Below are 15,619 nucleotides of genomic sequence, written 5' to 3' on the forward strand. Positions count from 1 at the left end.
TCAGTGGGAGTTATTGGGGGTCCTCTATCTGGGCTGCAGCTCCTCGCTGGTGTACATGAGAGCCGAGTGTGTAGTGGGCAGGATTGGGCTGGGTTGCTGTATCCATTGGTTTGCAGAGGAAAAGGGCAGAACAAATTGATTAACTACCCCAGTGAAGCTTGACAGCAAACTTATGGGCGAATGGAGTCTCTGAGGTGGACTATGTCAGCCAATTGACCTTGGAAGGATTTCCTCATCCTTAAAGCGGTGATATCCACAGCATCTTAAAGCTATTGGAACAACTTGAGCAGAACCTTCAGAACATGCTCTACGACGAGGACCCTGGGATGACATCGGATACTGAGGTGGTTGGGAGGCTGGGCATGGTCTCTCCCATTGTATCCCCCCTCCTCCAGATACAGGAAGAAGAAAGAGAAGTCATCTAAAAAGATTATGTCAGCAAAAACTGACAGAGAGAGGGGAGGGACGTAAGGGGACTGCAAGGGAGGAATCCACGGAGTGAGGCAAGCGCGGTTGTCTCCTTGGAATTGTATGGAATGCATGAAATCTGTTCTCTGTATATTAATAAAAATTTTAAAAGAACAACAAGAAAGAAAGAACGAAAGAAAGAAAGAACGAAAGAAAGAGGAAGAAAGAAAGAAAGCAAGCAAGCTCAAACTCTCTTTCCTTGAGGAATTCATACCTTAGCCCTGACACACATTCATTCATTCGTTCAAAAAATACTTGCTGGGTAGCCTTCAACAATAGAAAAAACAAGCTGTAGAATATACAGCTGCACGCAAAAAATACAGAATACTTATGAGTGCAATGTAGGCCGAGTGCAAGAGGCTGGCTAGAAAAGAATTTACACGATTCCATTTGCACAAAGTATAAGAACAGGCAAAACCCATCTATGATGTCGGAAATCAGGAACAGGGGCTTCGGGGGTGTTGACTGGAATGCAACATGAGCAGGAAACACTGTTTATAGACCCAGGTTCAGGTTACATGGAGTGTTCAGTTTCAAAAGTTAACCAAGGCTGTACAGGTAGGAGCACTTTGCTGCCTGGATGCATAAGTTTCATGAACAAATTTTTTAAAAGAAATATTTATAGAATACCTACTGTGGGCCAAGCCCTGCATATAGGCAAATAGTGAAAAAGAAATTCATAAAACAGCATGATAAAATACCATGGGTCTGTTTGGGAATCGCAAAGAAAGGACTGCCCAGCCACTGCGCCCCATTTGTGGCAAAGCTTTCTGGGAGGAGGGGTTCTTAAGCAAGCAGGAGGCTGGCAGGCTGAGAAAAGCTGATCTGTATTGGCATCCTAAGGGGGGGAGGGGAGGCAGGAAACCAAGCTGGAAGTCTACACAAGACCCAAACTGTGAAGGGCCAGCCAGAAGGCAAGCGTGGCTACACTTTTATGATGTGATGATGAGCAGTTTGAAATCCTTTGCAAGTTTTAACTCATTTAAATCCACCAACCCCACAACAAGGCAGGAGTTCTGATTTTTCCTACTTTACCTGTTAGAAAATGAAGGCACAGTCGGGTCATCTCATTTGCTTCAAATCAAATTAAGAAGTAGCAAAACTGGGATTTTCTTGCAGGCAGCCACTTGCAGTGTGTCTGACCACTGCTCCATACTCCCCAGACTAGGTCCCTGAAGGATTTAAACAAAGGAGTGACATCACCAGATGTTTCTGTGACAAACAGGCTTCTACCTGCTCTGAGGGAAATTGTGTTGGATTGGAAGGGGCACAAGTGAAAGCCGCAGGGAGACCCAGGAGAAAGCGGCTCCAAGAGTCCAGGAGAGCTGGGCTGAGGCCCAAAGGAAGGCAGGGGCCGAGGCGAGGAGGGAGGCATTTGTACAGATCACTGACTAGACCCATCTGCTCTCCCTTCACGCACACCTGCAGAAGTAAAGTCCACAAGAGAGCAAGTGCATTCAGTTTTATCCAGCTTTGGGCACACAGGGTGGAGTGAATCGTTTCTCAGCTCACTGTCTTCTTTGGTCTCCAAGGCCTCTCATATTGTTTCTGCTCTCATCTGTCCTCCTCGCCCTACCTCTGCAGTAACTCTTCCGGTGTGTTTATCGTGTGCCCATTTACATTGTTCTTGCAAAGTGTGGTTTTTTTTTTTTTTTTAATTTTGAGTGCCTGTATTGTACATGTATGTAAATGGTACCAGATTACCTCTCATTTGCATCTTTTACACGCCACACTGCATAGTTCAGGATCTAGCCCTGCTGTTACGTGCATCTGTAGTCAGTTATTTCTATCTGCTCCCAAGAATCCTAGAAATGGACTAACAACACCGTACCACAGAAGGTGTTCTTCTTGGGCCAGCATTGTGGCACAGTGTGTGAAGTCACTGTGTGTGACGCAGGCAGTTTGTGCCCCAGCTGCTCCATTTCCAATCCAGCTTCTTAGCAATGGCCTGGGAAAAGCAGCAGAAGACAGACCCAGATGTTTGGGTCCCTGTCACTCCTATGAGAGACCCAGAGGAAGCTCTGGGGTTCTGATGTCAGCCTGGCTCAGCCCTAGTCTTTGTAGCCACTTGCTTAGTGAGTCAGCAGATGGAAGATCTCTCTTTGCCTCTCCCCCTCTTCTCTCTGTAACACAGACTTTCAAATAAACAATAGACATTAAAAATAAAGTTCTAAATTTTTAAAAAAGTGCTTCATCATAGAGTTGGGGTTGGTGGCGGTTTCAGTTCAATCTCTGTATCTACCAACTTGTGATTCGAACTTGGGCAAGTTTCTTTCCTCTCTGGCTCTCAGCGAAATCAGAGGCACCTTGTACCAATGGGCCTCCCCTGTTTTTTTTTTTTTTTTTTTTTTCAAGATTTCTTTCTTTTTGTTGGAAATGAAACATACAGATATAAATAAAATAGAGAGGAAGATCTTCTGCCTGTTGATTCACTCCTCAAGCGGCCTAAGCCAGGAGTCTCTTCTGGGTCTACCACGTGGGTGCAGGGTCCCAAGGCTTTGGGCTGTCCTTAATTGCTTTCCCAGGCCACAAGCAGGGAGCTGGATGGGAAGCGGGGCTGCTGGGACACAAACCAGCATCAATATAGGATTCTGGCACACACAAAACAAGGATTTTAGTTGCTAGGTTATTGTGCCAGGCCCATCCTTTGTTTTATACACAGAAAAATTTCTGGTTCAGAGAAGGGCAGTAGCTTGATTAAGGCTTGATTAATAATTCAATTCAAGTGATCCTGCCATTATTGAGTACCAGGCATGGTACAAAGTGTTTTACCTTCTTAAATAACCAAGCTCTACTGAGCCTCTCTCCACTTCCCTCTAAACAGAGCTGTGTTATCTAGGAGCAGGTGCAAGAATAGTCTGTGGACATGGTCAAATTCAATAAAGGTAGTATTAATAGGATGTACCTCCAGATAAAATCTGAGGCAGCACCCCATACCCTAATCAGACCTCAAATAATTCTGACCTCAAGCAAAGGGAAGTCTGGGTACTCTGCTTCCTATTGTAAAATATAACTTATCTGTACAGCATTTTTAAGTGATCTGATACAGTCAGAAAAATCACCCTTGTCTATCTGCACGCGTATTATACAGCTATAACAATGTCATAAAAATTGTATATGAATTTTAAAAATAATTTGCTGTTCCACAGTATTTCTTCATTTTAATTTATTTGTTTTGTTTTTTAACATATTTATTTATTTTCGTTGAAAAGGTAGATGTTACAGAGAGAGAAGGTCTTCCATCCTCTGGTTCACTCCCCAAATAGCTGCAACGGCCAGAATTGAGCTGATCTGAAGCCAGGAGCCAGGAGCTTTTTCCCTGTCTCCAAAGCACTTGGGCCATCCTCTGCTGTCTTCCTAGGCCGTAGGCAGGGAGCTGGATGGGAAGTGGAGCAGCCAGGACATGAACTGGTGCTCATGTGGATGCCGGTGCCACAGAGCAGAGGATTAGCTGCTGTATCACCACACTTCCCTCACAGTATTTCTTTTCAATATTTATTGATGTGAAAGACAGAGTTACTGAGAGACAGGGAGAGAAACACAGATCATCCATCCTGCTAGTTCACTTCCCAAGTGTCTTCAATGGCCAGAGCTGAGAGCTGGAGCAAGGAGCAAGGAACTACATACAGGTAACCCATGGGAGTGGCAGGGGCCCAACGTACTTAGGCCATGTTCTTCTGCTTTCCCAGGTACATTTCCCGGCTCCTGCTGCACAATATTTACAACTACTGTTAGTTATTTTTTTCTGTACTAGAAGTCAAAAACTTTACATTTGTTAACTCATTTAATCTTCATTTTAAGCCTGTGAATTAGGAGGTAATATTATTATTCTCACTTTAAAGTAAACCAAAGGGAAGTAAAGTTATATTATTTGTGTTGAAAGATTTTGAATATAATCCACTGTCAAAATACAGTTTACCTTGCCACCTGAAACACACACATGTGCTTTACAGTACACACCAATCCTTCTCTCCCCACCCCTGCTCCCAGTACTAGCTAAACCATTATATTTGATGTGGACTTGGCAGGCAGCTAGTTCAGGGTCACGAGTTTGAAAGCCACACTTCCCTTACCTATGCAATCCTTTCTACCCACCTATCAGTCAAAAGACATTTTCCAGTGAAAACTTCCCCTTATCTTGGACCTGAGAGTCACATAGCCACTCCCCTTTCAAGTCCCCTAAGAACCTACGTCCCAACCCCCTACTGACAGGCGCTGAGGACACAAGGTATTAATCTCCCTTACCCTTTTCTTTCTGGGCCCATTCTCCCTAAACATGGCCCCCCACATGTCTGCGTTCCTCATTTCCTGAATAAATTGCTTTGTAAGCTGTATAGGTGCCTGTGCTTAAAACACTTTTTAAGCGGCAAGAACCTAGGAAATAAATATTAGGCCCTAACCTAGACCACAACAAATTGATACGATGTTCTACAATGGTTGGAAAAATAACAACTGCTTAGAACATATACCTATATATCTACATATATAGATATATACAGATACATATATACATACACATATTAATAATAATTATAAAATGACACACACTTTGAAATTAAAATATTCTTGGGGTCAGCACCATGGCATAGTGGGTAAAGCTGCAACCTGCAGCACTAGCGTCCCACATGAGTGCTGCTTCGTGTCCTCGCTGTTCCACTTCTGTTCTAGCTCCCTGTTAATGGTCTGGGAAAGCAGCAGATGATGGTCCAAGTGCTCCGATGATGCTCCTGGCTTCAGACTAACCCAGTTCCAGTCTTTGTATCTATTTGGGAAGTAAACCAGCAGATGGAAAAATCTCTCCATCTCTCCTCTATAATTGCACACTTTTGCTAAAAATACATAAGCATTTTAAAAGGAAATTATAATCTTTAATACTTTTTATTTTTCATTTGAAAGGCAGAGCAACAACGGAGAAAGATCTTCTATCAACTGTTCACTCCTAACCTCCTGCAATAGTTGAAGGATCCCAGGACTTGATCCAGTTCCCTCCCATATTGGTGACAGGGACCCAAGCACTTGAGCCATCACCTGCCTCCTCCCAGAGTATACACCAGGAGGAAGCTCAATCAGAAGCAGAGCAGGGACTGGAATCCAGCACTTGCATGTGGAATACTGACATCCCAAGCAACATCTTAACCATGTCTCCTCCGAATTTGTAACACTGTTTATTTTTACCATTTTTTTAAAGATTTATTTATTTTTATTGGAAAGGCAGATACACAGAGAGGAGGAGAGACAGAGAGGAAGATCTTCCGTCTGATGGTTCACTCCCCACGTAGCCACAATGGCTGAAGCTGAGCTGATCTAAATCCAGGAACCAGGAGTTTCTTCCGGGTTCCCCAAGCAGGCGCAGTGTCCCAAAGCTTTGGGCCATCCTTGACTGCTTTCCCAGACCATAAGCAGGGAATTGGATGGGAAACAGGACCACCGGGATTAGAACCAGTGCCCATATGGGATTCCAGCATGTTCAAGGCAAAGACTTTAGCCGCTACACTATCACGCTGGGCCCTCCAACACTCTTTAATGTGAACTGTCATGTCCAGAACACACATTTTTTTTTAAATCAAGTCCTGTGCTGAAGAGTAGAGACAGGTTTTAATTAAACATGGTCACAGATTCCTCAGAGGTAACACACAGGACCAGTGTCATGGCACAACTAGATAAGTTGTGGCTTGCAATGTCAGCCTTCCATATCACAGAGCCAGTCCTGGCTGCTCCACTTCCAGTGCAATTCTATGCTAAGGCACCTGGAAGAACAGCAGAGGATGACCTGAGTCGGTGGGCCCCTGCCAACCATGTAGGAGACATAGATGGGATTCCAGCCTTCTGACTTCAGTCTTGTTCAACTCTGGCCACTGCAGCCATCTGGGGAGTGAATTAGTAGACGATCTCTCTCTCACTCTGCCTTTCAAATAATATATATATATATGTATATATATATATATGTTTTATATATATATACATATATATAATATATTATATATATATAAAGATTTATTTATTTTTAATGGAAAGATTTGATTTATGGAGAGTAGAAGAGACAGACAGAAAGATCTTCCATCCACTTGTTCACTTCCCAGATGGCCCCACAACAGCCGCAGCTGAGCCAATCCAAAGCCAGGAGTTTCTTCTGGGTCTCCCAAATGGGTGCAGGGTCCCAAGGCTCTGTACTGTCCTCTGCTGCCTTCCCAGTCCATAAGCAGCAAACTGGAAGAAAAGTGGAGCAGCTGGGACATAAACTGGTGTGCATATGGGATCCAAGGATTTAGCCATTGAGCCATTGTGCATGCCCAAATACACACACACACACACACACACACAACAGGGTAACACATAGGTAAGCAGGCAGGGACCACCACACAGCAGTAAGTTTCAATCCTAATCGCCCCTTCAAATCACCTATAGTATTTTATTTTAATTTTTAAAAAAAATTATGTTTGTTTTTATTTGAAAGGCAGATTTTACAGAGAAAGGAGAGGTAGAGACAGAAGGTCTTCCATGTGCTGGTGCACTCCCTAAATTCTGCAACAGTCAGAGTCAAGCTGATCTGAAGCTGGGAACCAGGAGCTTCCTCTGAGTCTCCCACTTGGGAATAGGGTCCCAAGGCTTTGGGCCATCCTCTACTGCTTTCCCAGGACAAAAGCAGGGATTTGGATCATAAGTGGAGCAGTGGGGCAGGTAGGCAGGGCCTCAAGCTGGCATGCTGCCCCACTGGAAGACCAGGTCAAGGTCTTATGCATATATGTGGGTGTAGGGGCTGTGGATTGCCCAGGGAACAGGGTTTGGTAATGTGTGGGAGGGGGAACCACTAAGGGAGTACTATACAGGTGATGAATGACTTCTGGGGGACTTCTACACCCTGGCATACATGTGGCCTAGGTCTGGGGGTGGGTCCAACCTGGCCAGTCCACAGCACCTGCTGCCAGGTATGACAGCCAGGACAGAGTGCAAGCCAGGCAGGGTTGGGCCACAATACCTGGCAGTTCACAATAGGGCTGAGACTTGGGGCTGTCTGGGCTGGGATTTGCTGCAGCTTCTCCAGCATGAGCTGGGACTAGGGGTAGGCTGAGTGGAGTCAGGTTGAGGTAAGGTGGGCCATGCCGGACACAGCATCCACTGGCACATTTAAGACCCTGGGCTAGGGGGCAAACCTGGTAAGAAGGCCTCAGAGTCTCCCCTTCTGGGCCACTGTTCCTACTGGGGAGCCTAAGAGCTGGGACTGGGGGTGGACCAGGCCAGGCAGGGATACAACAACCGTTGGCCTACATGCGAGTTGGGTTTAGGGGAAAGCCAGGTGAAACTAGGCCACTGCATCTGCTGGTGTATGCAAGGGCAAGACTAAGTGCCAACTGGCCAGGCTTTGTTGCAGCATCTGCTGGCAAGTGCTAGGACAGGGTGCAAGTTGGGTCAAGACAGACCATAGTAACCACTGGCAAGTGCAAGATCTGGGAAAGGGAGTTGGCCTAGTAGGGAAATTGTGAGTACTACTCTGCTAGGCTGCAGCTCCTTGTCATAAGTATGAGCCAGGGCTAGGGTTGGGCCTGGCTGAACAAGGTGGCAGTACCCATTGGCATACATGTGGCCTGGGTTGTGAGGTGGAGTGGGCTGAGCTAAACTGCAATACCAACAGATGTATATGAGAGCCAGACTGGATTGTGGCACAGACTGGACTAGTCTGCTGTACATACTGGCATGTGCAGGAACTGGGACTGGGGGAGAGCCTGGTGGGGATCATTGGGGGTTGCACCAACTAGGCTGCAGTTCCCACTGGTATGTGTGAGAGCCAGGTCTGTGGCAGGCTGGACTGGGCTGAGCTGCAGCACCTGTAAATGTGCATAGGACATGGGATTGGGGACAGAACTTACCAGATAACCATAATCATGAGTGTGTGCATAGGCTGATGCAGTGATGAACTGAACTGGACCCTGCACTAGCAAGCGTTTGTAAGAATCAGGTCTGGGGTCCCGTCTGTCAAAATTTCTTGGAGGATCCCCTCAACTGGACTGCTGGACTCAAAACTCCAACCACAGGGAGAGTCACAAGATTCGTAGTCTGACCTTGGAATGCATGTATCGGGACTGTACCTCCTGCTTTGCTGATGCCTATTCAGTGGACAGCATGGCCAGGAGCACATCATTTAGGCCTGCAGAGAATGTCAAGCGCCACGTCAGAGAACGGGCTGGACAACTCTCCTGGCTAAGCTGTGGCCGCAAGTGTCTGGGTGAGTGGCTGCAAAAAGTTGACTTTGTCCGCCAACAGACCTTGAAGAGATTTTCTCAGCCTTGGAACAACAAAGACAACAATGTCTCAGAACTATCAAAACCACTCAAGCAAAACCCTCAAAAACATTCTTTTCTACATCTGGATTTCTAAGATGACATCAAGTGGCCATCCCCCATACAAGGGTGCTGATGTAGTTTGTCGACTAGGAGTGGGCTCCTCACCTTCCCTCCCTTCCACTCCATACAGGAGAAAAAGGAAAAAAAATGAAAGCATTTGTCTCACCCACTTCCCTCATGCCTCAACCCTTCCTACCCTAATCAGTGGTCTTCATGGGCATACATCTTTCTCAACTACATAAACATCAGAAATAAAATAAAGAAAAAGGAATTGGAGCAGCTGGGACATGAAACAGCACCAGATGCCGATGCTACAAAGTGGAGGATTAGTATGCTGTGCCGCCACGTTGGCCCCTCACCTACAGTATTTTATTTTATTACTTTTAATGAATGTATTTTATTTTTGCCTAGATTTAAGAAGGTAATGGAAAAATATTAATGAAGCAGCTTTTTAAAGATTTATTTTATTTGTTTTAAATGCAGAGTTACAAAGAGGGAGAGAATGATAGAGATCTTCCACCCACTGGTTCATTTCCAAATGGCTGCAACACCTAGGGCTGCGCCAGCCAAAACCAGGAGACAGGTTCATCTGAATCTCATGCGTAGCTGCAGGGCCTACTTAAATACGCTCTGCTGCTTCCCCAGGTGCATTACCATGGAGCTAGATTGGAGCTTGAATTGCAAGTGACAGCTTAACCAGATATGCCACAATGCTGGCCACCCTCCTGCTTTTTACTCTGCATAATGCTATACATTTTTGCTATCACATTGAACATGATTTGTCTCCTGAACTCATAGACTTTAACCCCCAGAGTCATATAGTAATGGTATTTATGAGTGTAGAAACTTAATCCTATGATACTGTCCAGAAATGAGACCTAGTGGGTAGGCCCTTGAAATGGGTGTGGGCCCAACCATTCTGTTTGCTTCCTGGTTTGCAGGGTGACCCTTTCTTCACATAAGTTCTGCTGCTGCCATGAAAGACCCTTGGTGGGGCCAAATCCAAGGGACCATCCAATCACACACTTGAATCTCCAGCACCAAAATCAGCCTCTTTTTCCTTCATAGGTTAGTTGTCTAAGGCATTTTGTTACAATAATAAAAAGCTAATTAAACAGTTTTTTATTCGAAGTTTTCATTTTCTCCCTTTCCCCACTGAAATGTATATTCAAGAATTTTGGGGGCTCGGTGGCGTGGCCTAGTGGCTAAGACCTTGATCCCATATGGCCGCTGGTTCTAATCCCGGCAGCTCCACTTCCTCTCTGTCTCTCTTCCTCTCAGTGTATCTGACTTTGTAATAAAAATAAAATAAATCTTTAAACAACAAAAAAAAGAATTTTGGGTATGTTTTAGTCATTAGTTTATTAATAGCCCTTAAAATAACTTCTTGTGCATAATAGGTACTCAACAACTCGTTAAATAAGCCAAAAACATAAGTATTTTATGAGCATTTCATATTTATTTGGACTTATTTTTATTGGACAGTCATACATACAGAGAGGAGAATCTTTTGTCCGCTGATGCACTCCCCTGGCAGCTGCAACAGCTGGAGCTGAGCCAATCTGAAGCTAGGAACCCAGGAGCCTCTTCTGGATCTTCCACAGGGTGCAGGGTCCCAAAGCTTCGGGCCATCCTGTTTTCCCAGGTCACAAGCAGAGAGCTGGATGGGAAGCGGGGCCACTGGGATTGGAACTGGCACCCATATGGGATCCCGTCGCTTGTGAGGTGAGGATTTCAGCCGTTAGGCTATCATGCTGGGCCCTTTATGAGTATTTTAAATGTTCATAAGAACTTATTATAGAAAAAGAAGTACTGGTAGTCCAGATGTGACCTTGTTCTAGGTGCTGGGCTGAGAACTGTGTGCTTTAGTTTATGCCCTGTTGGTTTCTTGTTTGTGTAGATGGGCCACCTGGAAGCAACTATGTTCTTTCAGAAACACAGGAAAATTCATAGACTGAAAATTAAATGACAAAATATATACCATTGACTAAAATTAGGAGCCTCTTACATCATATTGTAGCACAAAGAACAGAAGTCACCAGAAAGTTTAAGAACAGTTACCATTTACTGATAGTCAGAAACGTGACTAAGGAGTTTGGCCAAATAGTTGAGACACCTGTTAGACACATTCTACATCCAGAATATCAAAACACGTGGGCTCTGGCTCTTGGTTCTGACTTCCTCCTGTTGTGAATCCTGGGAGACAGCAATGATGACTCGAGTAGTTGGGTTCCACAACCCATGTGGGAGATCTGGGTTCCCAGCCCCTGGCTTGGCTCCTGTGCTGTTGTGGACATCTGGGGAGTGATCCGGTAGATGAGTCTTCTTTCTCTCAAATTTAATGATGATGATGATGCCGCAGATACAGTTCTGCATGCCCTGAAGATGTTCACTGTCTGGTGGTAGAGACAGTCACAGACACTAACAATGATGAAATATTTAAATTCAAACAATTATTTTTATCGGAAAGGCAGATATACAGAGAGGAGAAGAGAGAGAGGGAAAGATCTTCCATCCGATGATTCACTCCCCAAGCGGCTGCAATGGCTGGAGCTGTGCCGATCAGAAGCCAGGAAGGAGCTCAGTAGCCTCTTCCAGGTCTCCCACGTGGATGCAGGGTCCCCAGGTTTTGGGCCGTCCTTGGCTGCTTTCCCAGGCCACAAGCAGGGAACTGGATGGGAAGCAGGGGTGCCGGGATTTGAACCAGCACCCATATGAGATCCCAGCATGTTCAAGGCAAGGACTTTAGCTGCTAGGCTACTGCGCTGGGCCCAACAATGATGAAATATTATCATCAGCCCATTAGCAGAAAGCTGTAACAGATGCCGTGGTAACAGAGAGAAGGGAATGATTAAGCACAGCAGAAAATGGGAGAAATCTGAGCTGGGTTTTGAAGTGTGAAAAGGAGAGGAGAGACGGACTCAGGAGAGAGATTGACAATTGAGCAACATTTTACTGTTAACTTTTTTCTCTACTCAACACAAATGCCTAGCTACCTGAATTTTAAGAGCAAACAGCTTGGCCAAGCTCGCACAACTCTGTTATGTAAAGCAGAATTTGAGAACTCCTGATTATTGGGACAACCAAGGAAAAGCTGAGTGAAAGCGACAGGTGGCAACAGGGGAGCCCCAGGGTTTCACAGGGGCGGAGCAGGCAAGAAGAAATCCACTACTAGCCTGCAGGACTCATGGCGGGCTGAAGGCTCCTACATGGAGAAGGGCAGCAACACCGGCTTTTACTCAGTCCTTCCATTGAGCGCCCTCTCCCCTGCCCTCCACCCTCTGACAATGCTGTCCACTCCTGAAGATAGGCCACCTTGAGGATTCAGGAAGATCCCGAAAGGCCTAGCTCCAGTCCTGCTCACTGTGTCATCTTGTGCCCTGTTGCAATACCTTGCCTTGCCACAGTCTAGTTGTTCAGGATTCAAGCCACATCTCTCTTGGGCCCCTCACGGCTCCTCCAATTTCATCCAACCTTGTCACCCCAGGTAGCTAAGCTTGCCTCTCAATCTCTGTGCCTTTGCAGACACTGCTCCTCCCTTCCCAACCTGAAGAATGCTTCCTCACCACCTCCAGGAAGCCTTTCTCCCCTGGCTGCGCTGGCCAGGAGTCAACTGCCTCAGGGTCCTCGGGCTCTGTCCTGACATTAGTCTTGCCTAGCCACTCGCCCCAGAACAGCCAGTGGTATCCTGCTACAACACTGGACTCAATGTGATACTTTCCTACTAAAAAATAAAACAAAACACCTTCACATCTCAGTTTGATGTCATCCCCACCTCCTCTCCACCTACCCTTTCATCTTTCGCCAAACTGCATTTATTTGCTTCTCAATGTAATTTTTGATGTTAATTCTTTATAATATTTTCTTTTAAAAATTCAAAGACTAGGGCACGAAGTAATAGCATAGTGGTTAAAGTCCTTGCCTTGAACGCCCCGGGATCCCATATGGGTACCGGTTCTAATATTGGCAGCTCCACTTCCCATCCAGCTCCCTGCTTGTGGCCTGGGAAAGCAGTCAAGAACAGCCCAAAGCCTTGGGACCCTTCACTCTCTTGTGGGAGACCTGGAAGAGGCTCCTGGGTTTGGAATGGCTCAGCTCCAGCCATTGTGGCCACTTGGGGAGTGAACCATCAGACAGAAGGAAGCTCTCTGTCTCTCCTCCTCTCTGTATATCTATCTGCCTTTCCAATAAAAAAAAAAGTTGTTTTTTTAAAAATCCAAAGACTATGCATGTGTATGGGGCATACAAAATTGGAGTAAAGTCCAATCAGGGTAAAGATATGTACATGTCAAGCACTTAGCACTTTTTTTTTTTAAAAATTATTTATTTACAGGGCACAGTGGCACAGTAGGTTAAGCTTATGCCTGAGATGCTGGCATTCCACATGGGTTCTGGTTCAAGTCTGGGCTGTTCCACTTTCAATTCAGCTCCCAGCCTTGTGGCCTGAGAAAGTAGTGGAGGAGGACCCAGGCCCGTGGACCCTAACATCCACATGGGAGACCCTGAATAGGCTCCTAGATCTGGACTTTGAACTTCCTGGCTTTGGACTGGCCCAGCCATGGCAGCCATTTGGGTAATAAATCAGCAGATGAAAGATCTCTCTCTGTGTCTCCTTCTCCCTGTAAGCTTGCCATGCAAAAAAAAAATCAACTTTAAAAAAAATGATTTATTTGAAAGTTAGAGTTACACAGAGAACACAGAGAAATGGACACACACAGAGAGACGGAGATAGAGAGAGATGGAGAGAACTTACACACTCTAGTTCATTCGCTAATGGCCTGAAGAGTCAGCTCTGGATCAGGACAAAGCCGAGAGCCAGGAGCTTCGAGTGGATCTCCTACATCACTGAGAGGCTAAAGTACTTGGGCCATTTTCTTCTGTTTTTCCCAGACCATTAGCAGGGAGCTAGATTAGAAGTGGAGCAGCTGGGACTCGAACCAGTGCCCATAAGGAATGCCAGCATCACAGGTGGCAGCTTTACTCACTATGCCACAATGCCAAGCACCCATTTACCACATTTTTTTTTACAGTAAAAGTATCCAAAAATAGCATTTTCTACTTTTTAAATAGAAAAATAAACAGTAACATTGCCTATCTTCATCCTACCATCCAATCATTAACATGTAATATTTACACTTTTTATGTGATACAACGGAGTGGTTCAACATAGGCATACGGCATAGGCTGATTTGATCAGACACTTTTGTTTCTTTATCATTTCTTTATACTTATACTCCTTTCATAGTTTTTCATGTAGTAGCTAGCATTTTGCTGAGTGTTATAGCTCTCCCACTGTGCTGGGAACACTAGAACATTCCCTTCTCCCTAACTGTGGTACTCCCTCTGTGTCCCCACCCAGCCTCCAGTAACCACTGTCCTAAGTTCAGGTCCACTTTATTTAATCTGCCCCAGGTGAGGCCATGTGGTACTTGTCTTTCTGGATTTGGCTTCTCTCTCATGTCACCTATCGACCTCCAGCTCTAGGTACCTGCAATGCAGTGCACCAGGCTTCTCTCCGCTGCCCCAGGGCTTTCCTCCTTCCATCTGGATAATTTCAACTCTTTTGTCAGAACTCAGCTGAAACCTCCCTCCCCCTATTTTTCTAGAAAACTCTCCTTGGCCACTGTGCTAGTTTTGTTGGTGCCTACCACAATAGTTATTTTAGAGCTAATTATGAATTTTAAACAGTTATTATTAAAGATTTATTTATTTGAAAGATAGAATTATGGAAAGAAAAAGAGAAAAAGAGAGAGTGTTAGATTCACCGCTTGCCAAAATGTTAGATTCGCCGGCCACCAGGGAAAGAATAACTCAGTCAAATATATAAAAAGAATTTAGACGGCCTTTATTTCAGGGAACCACGGTCGCGTGCTTCCCTTCCCCATGCAGCAGACAGACAGACGTGAAGGAGTGGGCTGCAGAGGAAAAAGAGCGAGGAAGAGATGGGGAGGGGGATTTTTATACTCTCCTTGACACGGAAGCTGAGATGGGGGTCACTTCGGCCTTTATTGGTGGGGGGGGATATGGGTCTGTGCCCCTCATTGGTGCAACGGTGGTCTCACAGCCTGAGGGGCCCACCAGAATTCTGCCATCCATTCTGGGTTTGGTTGCAGGCAAACTCCACCTTCTCCGGCCACCATGGCAGCCATCAGAGAGATCTTCCATCTGCTGATTCGCTCCTGAAATGGGTACTGCCTCCCCAGTAGCATTAGCTTAAAAGTGGATTGAAAGGGCCCAGTGCGGTAGCCTCGTGGCTAAAGTCCTCGCCTTGCATGAGCCAGGATCCCATACGGGCTCTGGTACGTGTCCTGGTGGCTGTACTTCCCATCCAGCTCCCTGTTTATGGCCTGGAAAGGCAGTCGAGGATGGCCCAAGGCCTTGGAGCCCTTTACTCATGTGGGAGATCCGGCAGAAGCTCCTGGCTTCTGGCTTTGAATTGGCTCAGCTCCAGTCATTGCAGCTGCTTGGGAAACAAGTCAGCAGGCGGGAGATCTTCCTGTCTCTGTCTCCTCTCTCTATATATCTGACTTTTCAATAAAATTGAATAAATCTTTTTCTTAAGTGGATTGGAAGCAGTACAGTCAGCAGACAAAAGGGCACTCCCATAGCGGATGTTGGCCCTGAGTATGAATGATTGAATGTCTGTCTCTCCCTACAGAGGGACCATGCCTGTCTCGTTCATCACTGGAGCAGAACCTGGCTTACAACAGGTGCTCAACGAGTGCTTGGTCTTTACATCACACAAACCTCCAGCTTACTCAGCTTCTCTAACACCAGCCTGGGGCTTCCTGGAGGAAGTGGCCAGAGGGTCA

This window comes from Ochotona princeps, chromosome 2 (assembly GCF_030435755.1).
Source record: "Ochotona princeps isolate mOchPri1 chromosome 2, mOchPri1.hap1, whole genome shotgun sequence".
NCBI lineage: Eukaryota > Metazoa > Chordata > Mammalia > Lagomorpha > Ochotonidae > Ochotona > Ochotona princeps.